Raw genomic sequence first — 19,920 nt, 5'->3', positions numbered from 1 at the left:
AACCCTAATATTTAAACCCTAATATTCCTCTGTACACCTAATATATTATAGTTAAAACAGAAGCTTCAGAGAGACACTTTTGATTCTCTTGTTTACTCTGATGCTATCTCACTGTGACCTCTTAGACAAATGACCAAGTGGGTTTTTTAATGTCTTTATGAAGTTATATGATAAAGTGTATGATTACATTTTATCCAGCTTACTTAGGTTTTTAGCTGAAAGACAATATAGCTATATAGAGTAGTATTATCTCAATAAAGCCACAAACTAAGCCCTTTGCAGATGAAGCATTCATCCACAAGTCTTTAATTCCCTGTTCATAGTCCTGTTGTAAAGGAGATTTTTTTCAATTTGAAAATGCCTAATGATATTAATTGTTCCAGTGTCTCTGAGTTATTTTCATAGGAAAGGCTTTAAAGTGGAGGTACAACTTGTAAAATGATGACAAAATTATTTTAGCTGTGAGCTTCTTGGCTAATTCATAATTTTATATCTTTCTACACCTTCGATGTATAACTAGACTTACTTAATTTTCACATATTTTGAGTAAAAAACAGTTCAGCCTAAAAAGTGACTGTGTAACTGTGATGTTGAAAGATAAGGACAATCCACTCTCTTCATTGGTAAAAAGGAAATGTAATCATCAATGTATTGTTAGTTCAGTCCATTGGAAAGTTGCATCGTTTCTTTTTTTATTTTGCTATGCATTTATTTATTTCTCATAATAATTTAGTTCAGCTTACAGAACAATAGCACAAATACATTTAACCCCCAGGTGCCACTTGGCCTCCTCTGCCGTATCTGGGGAAGTGGGTTTTAGTACTAACTCCACTGGCTGTGTGATCAAGAGCAAGGCACTTAATTTCCTGGGAAGCAATTTACTAATTTTTAAAATAAGTGATTAGACAGAAAGATTTTCAATGGAGGAGCAATTGGCACTGAGGCTGGACAGCTCTTCCATGTGTGAGACTATCTTGCACATTGCAGGACACTTAAAATCTCTGGCCTCTAACTAGTAGCAACTCTAGTCTTTATGACAACCCAAAATATCTCCAAATATTTCCAACAATATAACTTTTCAACACTATGCTTCCAACTGTAGAATTCTGTGGTTCTTTTAATTTTCTGAAAATTAAATATATGGCAAGTGCCTCTTTACCTAAAATATAACCTAATCAGAAAGCTTAGATAACCAGGTGCATTATTTCTTAATTTCTATCTATAGGTTCTGAGATCTGTTGAGTTTGGAAAGTTCCTCTTGGTTCTGTGAACGTCCTTCTTTCTTCTTAAATAATTGCCCACTTTGTCCTCACATATTTTAGTGACTTCAAGATTTATTTTTATAAACTAGACAACTGTTTTTCATGAATATACAGTATCTTTTATTAAAAGAGAATAGGCAATGGTCAGTTACATTTTATAATTAAGTTATTCTGGATCAACTTTTCCACTATACATAAGAGGTAGTTTATTATGATTCTTTTCTTAAAATTTAATGATGTTTATTTTAAAAGAAAATTGGAGCTGATAAATATATTCTTTTTATTCTTCAAGATTTTATTTAAATTCAATTTAGTTAATATATAGTATAATATTGGTTTCAGGAGTAGAGTTTAGTGATTCATCACTTACATATGACACCCTGTGCTCTTCACAACAAATGCTCTCTTTTAATGTCTATCACCCATTTAGCCCATCTCCTCATCCACCTCCCCTCCAAGTAACCCTCAGTTTCTTCTTTTATAGTTAAGAGTCTCTTATGGTTTGGATCCTTCTCTGTTTTTATCTTATTTTATTTTTCTTTCCCTTCCCCTACATTCATCTGTTTTGTTTCTTAAAGTCCATATATGAGTGAAGTCATGCGGTATTTGTCTACCTATGACTGACTTATTTTGCTTAGTATGATACACTCTAGTTCCATCCATGGCATTGCAAATGACAAGATTTCATTCTTTTTGATGGCTGAGTCTATAACATATCTATATTTCACACCTTCTTTATCCATTCATCAATTGATGGAGATTTGGGTTCTTTCTATAATTTGGCTACTGTTGATAGTGCTGCTATAAACATGGGTGTGCATGTTCTCCTTTGAATTGGTATTTTTGTATCCTTTTGGTTAATACCTAGGAGTACAATTGCTGGGTTGTAGAATAATTTTATTTTTAACTTTATGTGGAACTTCCATACTATTTTCCAGAGTGGCTGCACCAATATGCATTCCCAACAACAGTGTTAAGAGCGTTTCTCTTCCTCTGCATCCTCCCCAACATCTGTTCTTTCCCGTGTTGTTAATTTTAGCCATTCTGACAGATATGAGGTGGTATCTCATTGTGGTTTTGATTTGTATATCCCTAATGATGAGTGATGTTGAGCATTTTTACATGTGTCTGTTAGCCATCTGGATATCTTCTTCGGAAAAATGTCTATTCATATCTTCTGCCCAGTTCTTAACTGGGTTATTCATTTTTGGGGTATTGAGTTTGATGAATTCTTTATAGATTTTTGGATGCTAGCCCTTTATTCATTATGTCATTTTGTAGGTTGCCTTTTAGTTTTGCTGATTGTTTCCTTTGCTGTGCATAAGTTTTTTTATCTTGATGAAGTCTCAGTAGTTCCTTTTTTATTTAGTTTCCCTTGCTTCCAGAGATGTGTCTAGTAAGACGTTGCTACAGTCCAGGTCAAAGAGGTTGGTACCTTTGTTTGCCTCTAGGATTTTGATGGTTTCCTGTCTCACATTTAGGTCTTTCACCCATTTAGAATTTATTTTTGTATATGATGTAAGAAAGTGGTCTAGTTTCATTCTTTTGCATGTTGCTGTACTATTTTCCCAACACTATTTGTTGAAGAGACTGTCCTTTTCCATTGGACATTCTTTCCTGCTTTGTCAAAGATTGGTTGACCATAGAGTCGAGGGTCCATTTCTCGGTTCTCCATTCTGTTCCATTGAACTATGTGTCTGTTTTTGTGCCAGCACCATACTCTCTTAATGATTACAGCTTTGTAATACAGCTTGAGGTCTGGAATTGTAATGCCTCCAGCTTTGGTTTTCTTTTTCAGTATTCCTTTGGCTATTTGGGGTCTTTTCTAGTTCCATACAAATTTTAGAATTCTTTGTTCTAATTTTGTGGAAAATGCTGGTGTTATTTTGATTGGGATTGCATTGAATGTATAGATTGCGTTGGATAGTATAGAAACTTTAAAAATATTTGTTCTTCCAACCCATAAGCATGGAATGTGCTTCCATGTCTTTGTGTAATCTTCAGTTTCTTTCATAAGTGTTCTATTGTTTTCAGAGTACAGATCTTTTACCTCTTTGGTTAGGTTTATTCCTAGGTATCCTATGGTTTTTGATGCAGTTGTAAATGAGACCAATACCTCTATTATAAAGGCCATATATGGAAGACCCATAACTGACATCATCCTCAGTGGGGAAAAACAGAGCTTTTCCCAGGCCAGGAACACCACAGGGATGTCCACTCTCCCCACTGTTGTTCAACATAATACTGGAAGTCATAGTCTCAGCAGTCAGACAACAAAAGGAAATAAATGGCATCTAAATCAGCAAGGAAGAATTCAAAATTTCAGTCTTCATAGACAACATAATACTCTATGTAGAAAACCTGAAAGACTGCACCAAAAATTGCTAGAACTAACACATGAATTCATCAGAGTAGCAGCATATAAATCAATGTACAGAAATATGTTGCATTTCTATACACCAATAATGAAACAGCAGAAAGAGAAATCAATGAATCAATCCCATTTACAATTGCATTAGTATGATTCTTATGTTATGTTGAAATGCAATTCACCTCTCTCTACCTCCCTTTCCACCTCCCAACGTGGGAATTTTCATTCTACTTCTGCATTTTTAGGTTCAGTGACATGTGCCTATAGTGATTAGTGTGCATATATTAATCTATGCAGTGACTATGAAAGTATTCAGCACAAAGTAAATGCTTAGTACTTTTTTGCTGAATATAATACGGGAATAAATTTAACTTTTGTAACACAAAGATTCGTGAGCTATGATTACCAAAGAAATATTCAAGACAACTGGGAGTTGCAATGGTTGCTTTAGTCTAGGTTTTACACATAGTGGGAGAAAAGTGTGATTACCTCCCAGAAATTTGTTTCTCATTCTGAGAAGTCAGGCTATTCCATAACTTGAAAAAGATGTCATTGCTTATTCAAATGAAGAAGCAAATATTTCCAGATAATGTACATCCACATATACCTCAGATTAAAATCAGTCATTTGTAGCATTTCTTCCCATTTGCCTCCTCCATATGTTAGCATTTTGAGAAGGGTGTATGCTTCTGCATGCAAGTAGCCTTATCTATTCAAATTTTCAGTCTCCTGAGAGCAACAATATAATGCCTATTTTGAAAATTTTCATTCTATATATTTTTAAAATGCAGTAATAAAAAAACTGCATGAAGAAACTTGAAGGAACTAAATAAAGTTTTCTTTTTTGTGAAAGAATACATTGCATCTTGGTAATTGAAAAAAATATATCTAATTCAGTACTGATAATGTTGAGTTTTAAGGGGATTTCCCTTTACAGGTAGAATTGCTCATGTTATGTTACTTTTATTTCATTATGAGAGATCCTTATTTTTAAAAGGTTTCTTTTATGAATATACCAGTTTTTAAATAAAAAAAAGTTTTAGTAGTATAATAAAAATAACCAAAATCAAGTGGCTTATCTTAATTTAATTTCCCAGAGGGTTTGTACTTGGACTCTTGACTATACAATTAATAATAATCTCAGAGTGTGGTACACAAAAATTCTATTTTGATAGCTTTTCTGCTCATTTATTTTCCTATGATTTTAGAATTATTAAAATTGAACAAATATTTAGCCTCATCTAAGTTTTATTGTAATCTGAAACAATGCAAATGTTAATGTCACTATTGTAAGCAATGTAATATGAAGTGGATTCCTTTATTGGTCCATATATTAAGGAAGGTAACAGGAAAAAGGAGAAGGAATTCAATATATGTTTTATATGTGATCTATTTTGCCTTTAGCATATTGAACTAACACACTGAGCTTGAGAATTGTAAGAGGAATAATGATCATAAAGCACTTACAAGCATCCTTTGTTTGTGGTGTTCAATTATTTCAGTCATGGCAAAACTGGACATGGGAGAAAAGAGTAATGAAATTATTTTATATGTTCAATAATGTTAACAAAGAACATAGAAATTTCTTAAAGTTTTCACTGCAACACAATGGATTGGGCAACAGATATACATATGAGCATAATTTTCTTTGCTTTTACCAGTGCTAGATATACATTAATAAATATATTATTGAAGGCATTTTAATTGTTAAAACCTTGTTTTCTTGCTTCAGTGCTAAAAAATTATTCTTGAAATATAAAGAAAATTATTTGTTAAATATAAGAAAAATGCCCTGTGGACAATGATAGTCTTAACTACCTGTCAATCAAAAGCGGAAGTTTGTTGAGACATTTAATTACAAGATAATGTAGTCATCAAAATGTCGTTGTTGTAAAGACAGCTCATTTTGGACTGGAAGTGTGCAACTACCTCCCCTGAGGTCAGAGATGTTTGGAGGTTAACTCAGTAATGACAAGTCCTTTATTATCACATTATGACATTGAAAAATTGCAATTATACTAATAAATTAATAACAGTAATAAAATGACAGTCATAATTGCATAATATACAAGTTGTCAACTACATTTTTGTTACATGGTTGGAATTTTTATCTTATTAGCATACCTGCACTATGTTAATTGTTCCCAGTATGGCATAGACAAAGAAAGATTTCTGAAATTTTTCGAAAGTCATGTCTGTACTTATGGGAGACCAGTGTATCCATATATTTTGATCCCATTTATCTTCTTTCTCCTCTGCTATTTTACAAAGCTTTAAAATACATAAGAAGAATAGTACTACCACCTGACTCAGTGTTAATATACAGCTTAATACTTCACCAGGTTTTGTTTTCTACCTTTTTTTTTGGCTGAAATGCTTCCTACTTCATTCAGATACATGAAGGGAAAAGTACCTGGTTTTTCATTTTTGTTCTCTTTTATTTTATTCCATAATCCTCTTCATACTCTGGGAGAGCACATTGTAGTTAATCAAACATCTTGCACAGATGTACTATAGAGTAGAGGCACTTTTTATGTTAAAGTGTATGATAACATCAGTAATTACTTCTAAACAGTTGTAAATACAACTTTAGTACTTAGAATAATCTAAATTGCTGTAGACTATTTTTTTATTTCCTAATTTTGCATAAATTAGAAAGTAGATCTCTTTAGTCTCTGACTCTTTTTCTGCTGTGAAACTGTCCAGTTAATGTAATTTAAGAGAGGATAGACTTCTCAACAAGGAGATTATTAATGGATTTACGTTTGAAGTGACCTAGCCATGAGTTTACACTTGGTAGTTGATATTTATGTATATAGAAAGCCTTTGAAAAAACGTTTAGATGCCTACTGTTTCCATTGACCTGAATTCGGGATAATTAATTTTATGCTTTTATGAACGTTCTCCCTGGTATCTGAGCAGGCCTTTTATAATGGTGATTGATTTTTTCTTTTTAGATTTTCTTGCATCTCTTTCTTTATATCTTCTTTTGAGTATGCTTAAAAACTCCTGGATGTGCTGGGGAGAATAGTTTTCTCTTTGTTCCCAGAGTCAGAAAGTTTACCCAAGTTACTGCCCAGGCTATAACATTAATGAATTTTTAAAAATCTATAAAAATCTGATTTCTTTAAGAGAAGTTTTAAAGTAGCACACAACATGAAGGGACTATATATATTGGACACTTATATTGGCTTATATTATTCTTTTTCCTGAGTAAAGAGAAGGAATGCTCCAGATTCAAACATGTTTTACGGGAAGCTAAAGAGTCATAGGAATTCATTAGTAATATGGGTGTGGATTGACAGTGTTATGCAAGTTTGAAAAGAATATTAATTATAATAATAATAATCAATAATTACTAAGAAAAAGTTTACTATGTTCCTGGCACTGCTTTAAGAACATCACATATACAAAAACATATACTCCACCCAAAATCAAATGAAAAAGGTTCCAGTAAGGAGGGGCAAGATGGTGGAAGAGTAGGGTCTCCAAACCACCTGTCCCCACCAAATTACCTAGAAAACCTTCAAATTATCCTGAAAATCTATGAATTCGGCCTGATATTTAAAGAGAGAACAGCTGGAATGCTACAGTGAGAAGAGTTCGCGCTTCTATCAAGGTAGGAAGACGGGGAAAAAGAAAGAAAGAAACAAAAGGCATCCAAGGGGGAGGGGCCCCGCGAGGAGGCTAAGGCCTGGGCGAGTGACCCCAGGACAGGAGAGCTCCGTCTGGAGAAGCAGGAGCTTCACCAATCTTCCCGGTGGAAAGGCGCTCGCAGGGAGTTGGAGCAGGACCCAGGAGGGCGGGGATGCCCTCAGGCTCTGTGGGACAATAACAGAGCAACTGTGCCCCGCGGAGAGTGCGCCGAGCTCCCTAAAGGGCTGCAGCCCACACGGCGGGACCCGGAGCAGCTCGGAGGGGCTCGGGCGGCGGCTCCTCGGAGAGGGGGTTGCGCGGCTCCGGGAGCAGCTTGGAGGGGCTCAGGCGGCCACTCCAAGGAGAGGGGGCTGCGCGGCCGGGAGCGCGAACCCAACAGCGCAGGCTCCCGAGCACAGGCGCCAGGACACAAACCAGGATCCGGCTTCCCCCCGGGACAGGCAGAGGCCTGGAGGGCCCAGGACAGCGAGGACGCTCCTGCCCCGAGCTGAGCAGATCAGCGGCCTCGCCCCGGAGCCTCCAGACCCAGCAGACCGAGAGCTCTGTAGTTACTGCGGGAGCTGAATCCAGGGCTCCAGGGCTGCCTCAGCCACTGTGGTTGTTCCTCCAGGGGCCTCACGGGGTAAACAACCCCCACTGAGCCCTGCACCAGGCAGGGGGCCGAGCAGCTCCCCCAAGTGCTAACACCTGAAAATCAGCACAACAGGCCCCTCCCCCAGAAGACCAGCTAGACCGACAATTTCCAGGGGAAGAAAAGGGACTTAAAGTTTACAGAATCAAAAGATACTCCCCGGTGGGTTTTTTGTTGTTGTTGTTGTTGCTGTTGGTTTTTTTTTTTTTTTTGCTTTTTGATTTGTTTCCTTCCCCTACCCTTTTTCTCCTTTCTTTTTCTTTCTCTCTTTCTTTTTTCTTCCTTTTTTCTTTTTTCTTTTTCTCTCTTCTTTCCTTCTTTCTCTCCTCTCTTTTTCTCCTTTTCCCAATACAACTTGCTTTTCGCCACTCTGCACTGAGCAAAATGACTAGAAGGAAAACCTCACCTCAAAAGAAAGAATCAGAAACAGTCCTCTCTCCCACAGAGTTACAAAATCTGGATTACAATTCAATGTCAGAAAGCCAATTCAGAAGCACTATTATACAGCTACTGGTGGCTCTAGAAAAAAGCATAAAGGACTCAAGAGACTTCATGACTGCAGAATTTACATCTAATCAGGCAGAAATTAAAAATCAATTGAATGAGATGCAATCCAAACTAGAAGTCCTAACGACGAGGGTTAACGAGGTGGAATAACAAGTGAGTGACATAGAAGACAAGTTGATGGCAAAGAGGGAAACTGAGGAAAAAGACAAACAATTAAAAGACCATGAAGATAGATTAAGGGAAATAAACGACAGCCTGAGGAAGAAAAACCTATGTTTAATTGGGGTTCCCGAGGGTGCCAAAAGGGACAGAGGGCCAGAATATGTATTTGAACAAATCCTAGCTGAAAACTTTCCTATTCTGGGAAGGGAAACTGGCATTCAGATCCAGGAAATAGAGAGATCCCCCCCTAAAATCAATAAAAACCGTTCAACACCTCGACATTTAATAGTTCAGCTTGCAAATTCCAAAGATAAAGAAATGATCCTTAAAGCAGAAAGAGAAAATAAATCCCTGATTTTATGGGGAGGAATATTAGGGTAACAGCAGACCTCTCTACAGAGACCTGGCAGGCCAGGAAGGTCTGGCAGGATATATTTAGGGTCCTAAATGAGAAGAACATGCAACCAAGAATACTTTATCCAGCAAGGCTCTCATTCAAAATGGAGGGAGAGATAAAGAGCTTCCAAGACAGGCAGCAACTGAAAGAATATGTGACCTCCAAACCAACTCTGCAAGAAATGTTAAGGGGAACTCTTAAAATTCCCCTTTAAGAAGAAGAAGTTCAGTGGAATAATCCACAAAAAGAAGGACTGAATAGATATCATGGTGACACTAAACTCATATCTCTCAATAGTAACTCTGAACGTGAATGGGCTTAATGACCCCATCAAAAGGCGGAAGGTTTCAGACTGGATAAAAAAGCAGGAAACATCTATTTGCTGTCTACAGGAGACTCATTTTAGACAAAAGGACACCTACAGCCTGAAAATAAAAGGTTGGAGAACCATTTACCATTCGAATGGTCTTCAAAAGAAAGCAGGGGTAGCCATCCTTATATTAGATAAACTAAAATTTACCCCGAAGACTGTAGTGAGAGCTGAAGAGGGACACTATATCATACTTAAAGGATCTATCCAACAAGAGGACTTAACAATCCTCAATATATGTGCCCCGAATGTGGGAGCTGCCAAATATATAAATCAATTAATAACCAAAGTGAAGAAATACTTAGATAATAATACACTTATACTTGGTGACTTCAATCTAGCTCTTTCTATACTCGATAGGTCTTCTAAGCACAATATCTCCAAAGAAGCGAGAGCTTTAAATGATACACTGGACCAGATGGATTTCAAAGGTATCTACAGAACTTTACATCCAAACTCAACTGAATACACATTATTCTCAAGTGCACATGGAACTTTCTCCAGAATAGACCACATACTGGGTCACAAATCAGGTCTGAACCGATACCAAAGATTGGGATCGTCCCCTGCATATTCTCAGACCATAATGCCTTGAAATTAGAACTAAATCACAACAATAAGTTTGGAAGGACCTCAAACACGTGGAGGTTAAGGACCATCCTGCTAAAAGATGAAAGGGTCAACCAGAAAATTAAGGAAGAATTAAAAAGATTCATGGAAACAATGAGAATGAAGATACAACCGTTCAAAATCTTTGGGATGCAGCAAAAGCAGTCCTAAGGGGGAAATACATCGGAATACAAGCATCCATTCAAAAACTGGAAAGAACTCAAATACAAAAGCTAACCTTACACATAAAGGAGCTAGAGAAAAAACAGCAAATAGATCCCACACCCAGCAGAAGAAGAGAGTTAATTAAGATTCGAGCAGAACTCAACGAACTCGAGACCAGAAGAACTGTGGAACAGATCAACAGAACCAGGAGTTGGTTCTTTGAAAAAATTAATAAGATAGATAAACCATTAGCCAGCCTTATTAAAAAGGAGAAAAGACTCAAATTAATAAAATCATGAATGAGAAAGGAGAGGTCACTACCAACACCAAGGAAATACAAACGATTTTAAAAACATATTATGAACAGCTATACGCCAATAAATTAGGCAATCTAGAAGAAATGCACACATTCCTCGAAATCCACAAACTACCAAAACGGGAACAGGAAGAAATAGAAAACCTGAACAGGCCAATAACCAGGGAGGAAATTGAAGCAGTCATCAAAAACCTCCCAAGACACTAAAGTCCAGGGCCAGATGGCTTCCCTAGGGAATTCTATCAAACATTTAAAGAAGAAACCATACCTATTCTCCTAAAGCTGTTTGGAAATATAGAAAGAGATGGAGTACTTCCAAATTCATTCTATGAGGCCAGCATCACCTTAATTCCAAAACGAGTCAAAAACCCCACCAAAAAGGAGAATTACAGACCAATATCCCTGATGAACATGGATGCAAAAATTCTCAACAAGATACTAGCCAATAGGATCCAAAAGTACATTAAGAAAATTATTCACCATGACCAAGTGGGATTTATTCCCAGGACGGAAGGCTGCTTCAACACTAGTAAAACAATCAATGTGATTCATCAGCAAGAGAAAAACCAAGAATCATATGATCCTCTCATTTGATGCAGAGAAACCATTTGACAAAACACAGCATCCATTCCTGATCAAAACTCTTCAGAGTGTTGGGATAGAGGGAACATTCCTCAACATCTTAAAAGCCATCTACGAAAAGCCCACAGCCAATATCATTCTCAATGGGGAAGCACTGGGAGCCTTTCCCCTAAGATCAGGAACAAGACAGGGATGTCCACTCTTACCACTGCATTTCAACATAGTACTGGAAGTCCTAGTCTCAGCAATCAGACAAGAAAAAGACTTTAAAGGCATTCAAATTGGCAAAGAAGAAGTCAAACTCTCCCTCTTTGCTGATGACATGATACTCTACATAGAAAACCCAAAAGTCTCCACCCCAAGATTGCTAGAACTGATACAGCAATTTGGTAGCATGGCAGGATACAAAATCAATGCCCAGAAATCAGTGGCATTTCTTTTTTTTTTATTGGTGTTCAATTTACCAACATACAGAATAACCCTCAGTGTCCGTCACCCATTCACTCCCAGCCCCCGCTCTCCTCCCCTTCTACCACCCCTAGTTCGTTTCCCAGAGTTAGCAGTCTTTACGTTCTGTCTCCCTTTCTGATATTTCCCACACATTTCTTCTCCCTTCTCTTATATTCCCTTTCACTATTATTTATATTCCCCAAATGAATGAGAACATATAATGTTTGTCCTTCTCCGACTGACTTACTTCACTCAGCATAATACCCTCCAGTTCCATCCACGTTGAAGCAAATGGTGGGTATTTGTCATTTCTAATAGCTGAGTAATATTCCATTGTATACATAAACCACATGTTCTTTATCCATTCATCTTTCGATGGACACCGAGGCTCCTTCCACAGTTTGACTATCGTGGCCATTGCTGCTATAAACATCAGGGTGCAGGTGTCCCGGCGTTTCATTGCATCTGTATCTTTGGGGTAAATCCCCAACAGTGCAATTGCTGGGTCGTAGGGCAGGTCTATTTTTAACTCTTTGAGGAACCTCCACACAGTTTTCCAGAGTGGCTGCACCAGTTCACATTCCCACCAACACTGCAAGAGGGTTCCCTTTTCTCCGCATCCTCTCCAACATTTGTTTCCTGCCTTGTTAATTTGTCCCATTCTCACTGGTGTGAGGTGGTATCTCATTGTGGTTTTGATTTGTATTTCCCTGATGGCAAGTGATGCAGAGCATTTTCTCATGTGCATGTTGGCCATGTCTATGTCTTCCTCTGTGAGATTTCTGTTCATGTCTTTTGCCCATTTCATGATTGGATTGTTTGTTTCTTTGGTGTTGAGTTTAAGAAGTTCTTTATAGATCTTGGAAACTAGCCCTTTATCTGATATGTCATTTGCAAATATCTTCTCCCATTCTGTAGGTTGTCTTTTAGTTTTGTTGACTGTATCCTTTGCTGTGCAGAAGCTTCTTATCTTGATGAAGTCCCAATAGTTCATTTTTGCTTTTGTTTCTTTTGCCTTCGTGGATGTATCTTGCAAGAAGTTACTGTGGCCGAGTTCAAAAAGGGTGTTGCCTGTGTTCTCCTCTAGGATTTTGACGGAATCTTGTCGCACATTTAGATCTTTCATCCATTTTGAGTTTATCTTTGTGTATGGTGAAACAGAGTGGTCTAGTTTCATTCTTCTGCATGTGGATGTCCAAATTTCCCAGCACCATTTATTGAAGAATCTGTCTTTCTTCCAATGGATAGTCTTTCCTCCTTTATCGAATATTAGTTGACCATTAAGCTGAGGGTCCACTTCTGGGTTCTCTATTGTGTTCCACTGATCTATGTGTCTGTTTTTGTGCCAGTGCCACACTGTCTTGATGACCACAGCTTTGACAAAATACAGCATCCATTTCTGATCAAAACTCTTCAGAGTGTAGGGATAGAGGGAACATTCCTCGACATCTTAAAAGCCATCTATGAAAAGCCCACAGCAAATATCATTCTCAATGGGGAAGCACTGGGAGCCTTTCCCCTAAGATCAGGAACAAGACAGGGATGTCCACTCTCACCACTGCTATTCAACATAGTACCGGAAGTCCTAGTCTCAGCAATCAGACAACAAAAAGACATTAAAGGCATTCAAATTGGCAAAGAAGAAGGCAAACTCTCCCTCTTCGCCAATGACATGATACTCTACATAGAAAACCCAAAAGTCTCCACCCCAAGATTGCTAGAACTCGTACAGCATTTTGGTAGCGTGGCAGGATACAAAATCAATGCCCAGAAATCAGTAGCATTTCTATACACTAACAATGAGACTGAAGAAAGAGAAATTAAGGAGTCAGTCCCATTTACAATTGCACCCAAAAGCATAAGATACCTAGGAATAAACCTAACCAAAGATGTAAAGGATCTATACCCTCAAAACTATAGAACATCTCTGAAAGAAATTGAGGAAGACACAAAGAGATGGAAAAATATTCCATGGTCATGGATTGGAAGAGTTAATATTGTGAAAATGTCAATGTTACCCAGGGCAATCTACACGTTTAATGCAATCCCTATCAAAATACCATGGACTTTCTTCAGAGAGTTAGAACAAATTATTTTAAGATTTGTGTGGAATCAGAAAAGACCCCGAATAGCCAGGGGAATTTTAAAAAAGAAAACCATAGCTGGGGACATCACAATGCCAGATTTCAGGTTGTACTACAAAGCTGTGGTCCTCAAGACAGTGTGGTACTGGCACAAAAAGAGACACATAGATCAATGGAACAGAACAGAGAACCCAGAAGTGGACCCTCAACTTTATAGTCAACTAATATTCGATGAAGGAGGAAAAACTATGCATTGGAAGAAAGACAGTCTCTTCAATAAATGGTGCTGGGAAAATTGGACATCCACATGCAAAAGAATGAAACTAGACTACTCTCTCACCATACACAAAGATAAACTCAAAATGGATGAAAGATCTAAATGTGAGACAAGATTCCATCAAAATCCTAGAGGAGAACACAGGCAACACCCTTTTTGAACTCAGCCACAGTAACTTCTTGCAAGATACATCCACGAAGGCAAAAGAAACAAAAGCAAAAATGAACTATTGGGACTTCATCAAGATAAGAAGCTTTTGCACAGCAAAGGATACAGTCAACAAAACTAAAAGACAACCTACAGAATGGGAGAAGATATTTGCAAATGACATATCAGATAAAGGGCTTGTTTCCAAGATCTATAATGAACTTCTTAAACTCAACAGCAAAGAAACAAACAATCCAATCATGAAATGGGCAAAAGACATGAAGAGAAATCTCACAGAGGAAGACATAGACATGGCCAACAAGCACATGAGAAAATGCTCTGCATCACTTGCCATCAGGGAAATACAAATCAAAACCACAATGAGATACCACCTCACACCAGTGAGAATGGGACAAATTAACAAGGCAGGAAACAAATGTTGGAGAGGATGCGGAGAAAAGGGAACCCTCTTGCAGTGTTGGTGGGAATGTGAACTGGTGCAGCCACTCTGGAAAACTGTGTGGAGGTTCCTCAAAGAGTTAAAAATAGACCTGCCCTACGACCCAGCAATTGCACTGTTGGGGATTTACCCCAAAGATACAGATGCAATGAAACGCCGGGACACCTGCACCCCAATGTTTATAGCATCAATGTCCACAATAGCCAAACTGTGGAAGGAGCCTTAGTGTCCATCCATAGATGAGTTGATAAAGAGGATGTGGTTTATGTATAGAATGGAATATTACTCAGCCATTAGAAATGACAAATATCCACCATTTGCTTCAACGTGGATGGAACTGGAGGGTATTATGCTGAGTGAAGTAAGTCAGTCGGAGAAGGACAAACATTATATGTTCTCATTCATTTGGGGAACATAAATAATAGTGAAAGCTAACATAAGGGAAGGGAGAAGAAATGTGTGGCAAGTATCAGAAAGGGAGACAGAACATAAAGACTCCTAAGTCTGGGAAACGAAGTAGGGGTGGTAGAAGGGGAGGAGGGCGGGGGGTCGGAGTGCATGGTCACGGGCACTGGGGGTTATTTTGTATGTTGGTAAATTGAACACCAATAAAAAATAAATTAAAATTTATAATTGTGGAACTACTAATAGGACAGAATGTTGAGAAAAGAAAAAAGAAGAGGAGCAACAGTCTTTTCTTGGCTTTTGTTCAATGTCAAGTTTAGAGTGTAAGTGGCCATTAAATTGAATTCAAAATAGCTTTGATGATGGCAGCTTGCTTTCAGACAAATATTCCTTGGTCACTTTAGACAGTCATTTAAATAAAATAAAATGTAAGCTTTTCTTTATCTAATCTTTTTTTTTTCATTATAAACTAAGTAAGCTTTGTTTTCCTCCTCTTTCAACAGCCTCAAATCTAATGTGAGTCAAATAATGACATTTAGCATTTCTAAAATACCTCTCTAACATTTCTTCATAAAGTCACCATTGATATTTCTATGAATACTTGTGTATTAAAAGGAAGACACGATTCCACTGAAAAACCAGTGGAATTCAACACCAGGCTTTCTTAAGAAACTTTAATTTTATAAATGCTTTTTTTGAAATATTTGTTATTATATAACCTATGTAGTTCATGCCACATGATAATTTACAGTATTGATTACACAATAAAACTAAACTCCCATAAAAAAAAGGTTCCAGTATTATCTGTGTTTTGGTGATGAAGAAATTTAGCCACAGAGAGAGGGTAAGTAGCTTGCCTCAGATTAGACAAATAAGTACTCCCTTGAAACTTTCTTCCTCATCCTTCTAGTTTGCAACTAGTATGTTGTAAAGGTGGGATTCAAATTCAGCCAATATTTAGAGTCCATGTTCTTAAATCAGTAGGCATATCATTGGACAACATACTCTAAAAAGCACTGGAATGCAAATCAGGAGACTTGGATTGCTAATCTTATTTATTGATACTAAGTAGTCCTATGATCTTGCACAAGGTTATTAATTGGTCCCAAATTTCCCCATTTGAAAAATAGACACGTTCAGGGGTCCTTAATCAGGTTGAGAGCTTCAAGAGCAGACTAATCATTTGGTATCCACTCCTTGCCCAATGAACTTTGTTTCAATGTGTACCACTTGTTAGGTTGATTATAGAGTATGAATTTAAAGTTTTCATCCAAAGGTGAAATACAATTTATTAGTTTAAGCTGTCAAAAGATGGAATAGGCTGACTTAAGCATATATCAGTGAAGATGTTCAAACAGAAGTTGGATGACCACTTGATGGGATGCTTAAGAGAGGATTTAAGTCTCAATTGGGCAGTGAAATAGACTAGATGATTTCCTCTCCCCCCAGCTTTGTTGAGATATGATTGATAAATGAAGTTTGCACAAATTTAGATTGTACAATGTGATGTTTTCCTAAGGTGCACAACATTATGATTTCATATACATATACACTGACTTTTTTTTTTAATTTTTATTTATTTATGATAGTCACACAGAGAGAGAGAGAGGCAGAGACACAGGCAGAGGGAGAAGCAGGCTCCATGCACCGGGAGCCTGATGTGGGATTCGATCCCGGGTCTCCAGGATTGCGCCCTGGGCCAAAGGCAGGCGCCAAACTGCTGCGCCACCCAGGGATCCCTATACACTGACTTTTAATGTTTCCTTCTATCCTGAGATTTTATGATTCTACAAATCTTATCAACATCTCTTTCATTCATTTAACAAAAGTATCTATCTACAACTATATCTAAGCACATATATATGTGATTATGTGACTATACTGTATTTATTTTTCTTTAAGAATCTGACTTGAATGAATCTTGCATGAATTTCATCTATTTAAAAAGCTTATAGATGGTCTAGTTCTAAATAAGCTAAAATGTAAGAGGTAGTTTTGCTTATTTTAATTTTTTAAAACATTGATTTATAGTTCAATATGGCATTACACAGGAAGCTTCAGATATTTAATAAGCAGACATTTTGGAATGGAACATATTCTAAGTAGATGTAACTACATAAAGAATGGCACTGGGGATAAGTTGTGCTCCCTTGACAGTTTCTTCCTCGTGCTTCAATTATAAACAACTTAGTGGCTGTAAATATGGGTTCTGGAGAAAATATTGTCTAGATTTCAGTAAGGCTCTCTCACTACTACTACCTGTGAAATTTGGGAAGCAATTTAACCTTTTCGAATCTCACTTTCATCATTTGTAAACTGGAAGTTATGACCCTTACCTCCTAGAATTATTGTTAGAATTAAATAATTTAATATATAGGTCTTTTAGTCATTTTATATCTATATCCTTTCTCTTTTTTAAATTAAGTTTTAAATTTTAACTCCAGTATAGTTAACATACAGTGTTATATTAGTTTAAGATATACAATATAATGATTCCACAATTCTGTACATTACTCAGTACTCATCATAAGTGCACTTTTGATGTGCATAAGTGCATAAGTGCATAAAAGTGCATCTTTTAAGTGCACCTATTTCACCCAGTGCTCTCACTCAACTCCCCATTGGTTTGTTTGTTCTCTATAGTTAAAGTCTGTTTCTTGGTTTCTCTCTCTGTGTTTTTCTTTTACACATTTGTTTAGTTTATTAAATTACACATATGAATGAAATTATATGGTATTGATCTTTCTCTGACTGACCTATTTCACTTAGCATTATACTGTCTAGCTCCATCCATGTTGTTGCAAATGACAAGATTTCATTCTTTGTATGGCTGAATAATATATCTATATCTATCACATATTTATTATCCATTCATCAGTCAATAGACATTTGGGATCTCTTTCCATAATTTGACTAATGTAAATAATGCTGCAATAAACATAGGGATGCATATATCCCTTTGAATTAGTGTTTTTTTATTTTTGGGGTAAATACCTAGTAGTGGTATTTTTAACTTTTTGAGATACCTCCATACTGTTTTCCACAGTGATTGCACAAGTTTGCATTCTCACTAACAGTGCAAGAGGGTTCCTTTTTCTCCACATCCTCACCAACACTTGTTTCTTATATTTCTTAGTGTTAGCTATTCTGACAGGTGTGAGGTGATATCTCATTGTAGTTTTGATTTGGATTTCCATGATGATGACTGATAATGAGCATCTTTTCATGTGTTTGTTGGCCATCCATGTCTTTTTTTTAATGAATTTCTTTGTCTTTAATCTCACACAGCTTAAAATACAATATGAAATCAGGCTACAGTATATAAAAAACTCTCCAGCAAAATGATGTGCCAGCATCAGCTACTAAAATAAACAAACAAAAAACTCCTTCATAAGAATTTTTTTTGCATTAAAAAAAACACATAGACACTTACATCGCTACATCTCTAAGCTAGCTCAGTTCTGATTTTTAAAAAGCACCTGCTTTTCCTTTTTTTATCTTGCCTTTAAATGTTCAGCTTTTTAAAAATATAAATTACATGAAAATACAAGTTGGAAAATAGTCAAACACAGTATAATATCTTTTTCACCCCTATACTTCTCAGCTTAAAAAAAGTTCAGTAACTGAGGCAGTATTCCTGATAGAGATAATTTCATTTATATATATATATATGTATATATATATATATGTATATGTATATGTATATGTATACATATATTTATGGTTCCTTGAAACTTTTTTGGAATGTAGATATGAGTTCAATACATTTATATAGACCCCAACAGAAAGCAGCATGCACAACATGACTAGAACAGAGAAGGTGTGATTTTCACCATGAAGATTAGGCAGGTTAATGCTCTAAAACCCAGAGTGTTCATCCCCAAAGTGAGGAAAAGCACATCTGATCTTTGAATGCCACCTCCAATCCCCAAAGCCACAAAACCGGGGCTCTGTGTAGGCAAGTCCCTCCCCTGCATGGAGAGGGAAACAAAAGTGACCCTGAACCCGATCACCAAAACCAACATGGGTTAAGGCTTCTCCAGGAAAATAAGGGTTTCATCACTAAACCAGATTCACCCATCCTTCCTACCCACCCATCCTTCCACCCACCATCCTTCCTCCTTAAACAAGTTAACGTGCTTTTAAAAAGCATAAATGCAACAATTCTGCTACATTTCCAGTGTATAAACCACCCGCCACTCTTCCTGGGATGGTCTCTGGCCTCTGGACAGAGGGAGAAAAAAAGCACCTGGCCAGATGGACAAAGCTGTCTTCATTAGCGCACTAGCTGCAAATACTGAAAATGGCAGACCTAGAGGAGAGAGGCCTCTTAGCAAACAAGCGGGATGAAGAGCACAAGGAGGCACTTCCTTATCTCTTATCTGCTACGGAGCTACTGTAGGACTTCGACACACTCACACAAGGGGAATTCTCAGCATAAATTCCAAAGGAAAGGCTGGTGCACTGAGAAAGTTGTGTTATGCCAGGTTGCGGACAGCAAGCAATGGCCGATGCTCTGCCTTGGTTCTACTCTTGCCCCCTACTGAAACGTGGAAAGACTTAACCGAAAAACCCAGGTATTATTTTAGCGGCAGTTTTGCACGTCTGCAAGCACATATGCACACACACACTCATGTCTTTGCCAGTGCCCAACAAAGATCACATAATCTAAGAGAAAACAATGTAGTCCAACGGTTCTGCCTAACACTCCCTGAGCAGCTCCTAAAATATTTCGAGAGCTTCATTAAGGCATCTATCTGCATCTGGAAGCCAAGTCTGCCTTTGCTTCCCAAGTGGACTCTCCGATATATCAGTATGAGCAAACTCATGAATCACAGAGCTAAGTTCCTGGTAAGTCAGGGTCTGCAAGAGGACCCGGGGGTCAACGATCCTCTTTCTCGAAGATATGCTAGCAGGTAGGTAGTACTTCCAGTCTCTCAGCCTGAGCCCCAGCAGGGCTAGCCCTGAGAAGCCCACCTTCAATGTCTCTTTCCCTTTCCCACTGAAGTCGATGAGAGCTGTCCCTCTGTCAGCATCCTTTTTAATCAGGCATCTATTTGGGGCAGAG

At 37.5% G+C, this 19,920-nt stretch overlaps 1 protein-coding gene across 2 annotated transcripts in view; it reads left to right on the top strand.

Moving 5' to 3' along the window:
- Positions 1–19,920, top strand: part of LOC144308202 (dachshund homolog 2-like) — a 530,849-nt gene that overhangs the window by 160,735 nt on the left and 350,194 nt on the right. The gene's annotated exons all lie outside the window — the stretch shown is intronic.

The sequence above is a fragment of the Canis aureus genome, chromosome X, assembly GCF_053574225.1.
Source record: "Canis aureus isolate CA01 chromosome X, VMU_Caureus_v.1.0, whole genome shotgun sequence".
Lineage (NCBI taxonomy): Eukaryota > Metazoa > Chordata > Mammalia > Carnivora > Canidae > Canis > Canis aureus.
This window is presented reverse-complemented; position numbering and strand designations above follow the sequence as displayed.